This window comes from Rhagoletis pomonella, unplaced genomic scaffold (assembly GCF_013731165.1).
Source record: "Rhagoletis pomonella isolate Grant_MI unplaced genomic scaffold, Rhpom_1.0 Rhpom_scaffold_00012, whole genome shotgun sequence".
Lineage (NCBI taxonomy): Eukaryota > Metazoa > Arthropoda > Insecta > Diptera > Tephritidae > Rhagoletis > Rhagoletis pomonella.
Window position 1 is genome coordinate 6,488,581 of NW_023458566.1, and position 2,531 is coordinate 6,491,111.

A 2,531-nucleotide genomic window follows, 5' to 3' on the forward strand; every position below is an offset into this window, starting at 1 on the left:
TGTGTTGAGTACCGCTTAAAAATTGAAGAGAAAATGATCAAATTTAATATATGTAAATGAAATGAATATGAATAAAAGAATAAAAAATTAAATAAAATGCTGAAATCTGTAAAACAAAACAGGAAAAATTTAAAAAAATATCAAAAAATCTAATAATCAAATTTTTTTTCATAATAAGCTTATTGTCGCAGATCTGTCCAAAATGGAAACAGTTCAGAAAAGAAAAAATATTCAATAATCTAGTTTTAAAATTTTTTCTCATAAAAAACTTATTGTCCCAGAACTGTCGAAAATGGAACCAGCTCAGAACTGGTTCGAAAGTTCTGCAGAGGTAGCAATTTCCACTTCGTAGCACATCGCCATGTAAAAAGAGACAGTTGAAAGCATGGCGTTGGGATAGATCGAGAACCAGTACCGCCTCTTAAGAGCTAGTTCTGAGCTAGTTCTGAACTAGGGCGATTTACTGCAAGGCAATTTGTATAGACATACATACATACATACATTCTCTATGTATACATAGAATGCTTCATGGGCCATGAATCATGGCTCATCTACCTACTCTACTCAGTGTTGCCAGAAAAATATTTCGTTTGAAGCTAAAACGGTCGCAAATAAGAGCAAAACAAAGCTAAATAAATCTAATAGTAGCCAAAATGAAGAGCTACACTTTTTTTTTTTTAAAGTGGTTTTACAATTTCCGCAATTTTAATAATCACATTATAAATTTAAGTGCTGAAAAAAAAGCTTTTAAAACCAAAATAAGGTGCATATATTTCGAATTCATTGCTACGGCACTTATATGTTTCAGATATTTGAATTGACCATAAAAAATCGGGTTACGAATAATTTTTTCGTAAAATTTTCTGAAAAGTTTTCATTTATTCTAATTAATTTTTGAATTCTTTAACCTAGATCCAAGAGATTATGGTGGAGTCTGTATTTTCCCGTGGATACGAATATATATTTTTCACCTGCATTTCGAAATTTTTAGTTTAATCAACGCTTAAGTTTTGGCTTTCCTTTCCTACCGTGGCCGTCTAAGAGAGAATACACCGTCTGAGCTTATCAGAGCTCGAATTACCGATATAGTTTGTGTGCTCCCGCGCACGTTGTAGAAACTGGTCGACTTAGTATTTGCCCGCTTTCCATTTTCTTACGCGTCATTTGTATTAGGAATGTAAATTTTTTAAATATTAATCGAATTGGAATAACATGAAAGTATCGCTGAGATCACCAAACCCAAATAAATTTTAATCAACACTTCTACAATGAAATTACACATTTTTAATTTTAATATTTACCAAATACAACTGAAACTTTCTGGAGCTAAAGGTTTTGAAAAGAGCTAAAAAAAGAGCTAGGAGCTAAAGCCCAATTTTCGGAGCCAAAAAAAAAAATTAAGAGCCAAATCTAGCTCCAAAAAATACTTAAAATGGCAACACTAACTCTAATCGGCGGCATTTAGTGAACAAAGTGTAACCAACATAACATTCTGTCGTTTGTGCTTGCGACTGCTGAGTCAACATACAGCATTATAACACTCAGGCAACTAGGGTGTTCTGGTGTATTCTTAATGTGGTGTTAGTAAAGCGCAAATGAACCACTAAATATAGCATTTCGCTACAAAGCGTGTATTTATTTTCGTTAGCTCTATAAGTGCTATGGGCATTATTATTAGCTATATGCAATTCCCAAACTGCTTATAGAAGAAGGTGTATAGTAAGTTCGTCGTGTGCTAAGCAAAGCATACTTACCTGGCGTAGAGGTTACCGTGATCATGAAGGCGGTTCCTCCGGAGTGAGGCTTGGCCATTGCACTTTCGGTTGAGTTGACCTCCGCGATTATTCCTAATGCGAATAACTCGTGCGTGTAATTTTTGATAGCCGGGAATGGCGTTCGCGCCGTCCCGACATTAATGAATACATTTATAGGGGTGTTTTGTGGCAGGTGGACTGACATACGTACATGCATACGTGGGGATGTCAGTGGTAAAAATACATCGATAATTTTATTTGATTGGATGCATCGATTTGCATAAGATTTCTCAGATAACATTTCAACACAAAAATTGTACAAAATTTTAAATAAATTACTGCAAGCAGCTGATGGTTTCTGAGAAACTAATTAACAAAAAAAAAATAAAAGAGTCGTATTTTTTTATTTCTTCTATGTTAAAGTTAGATTTTTTTTAAATTTCCTCATTAAAAAAACAACAAACAAAATTAAAATTTGTAATCCAGAGTGTAATCCAGACTGGCGGTGTTGTGCATATAAAGTATGTTCGACAGAGTTACTTTTATATGGAAGAAAGAACATTTTATGGGCTATAAAACTGCAAACCTAAAATTAAGAAAAAAATAATCTGAATAAAAAGTTTAAAATAAAATTTTTCTTAAAGTTGTTTGTTGAATTTTGATAACTTTCATACGACGTTTTAAATGTGGTTCTGGTTATGTAAAATTAGCTAGACTTTTATACAAAAAATGAAAACATTTAATAAAAAAAAAAAATTGCCTAAATCTGAACAAAAT

General features: G+C 32.6%; 1 non-coding gene across 1 annotated transcript; it reads left to right on the forward strand.

Annotated features, from left to right (window-relative positions):
- Window positions 1-1,746: 1,746 nt before the first annotated feature.
- Window positions 1,747-1,911, forward strand: LOC118748201. The gene has a single exon (XR_004994033.1). It is a non-coding gene; the product is annotated as a U1 spliceosomal RNA (small nuclear RNA).
- Window positions 1,912-2,531: the final 620 nt, after the last annotated feature.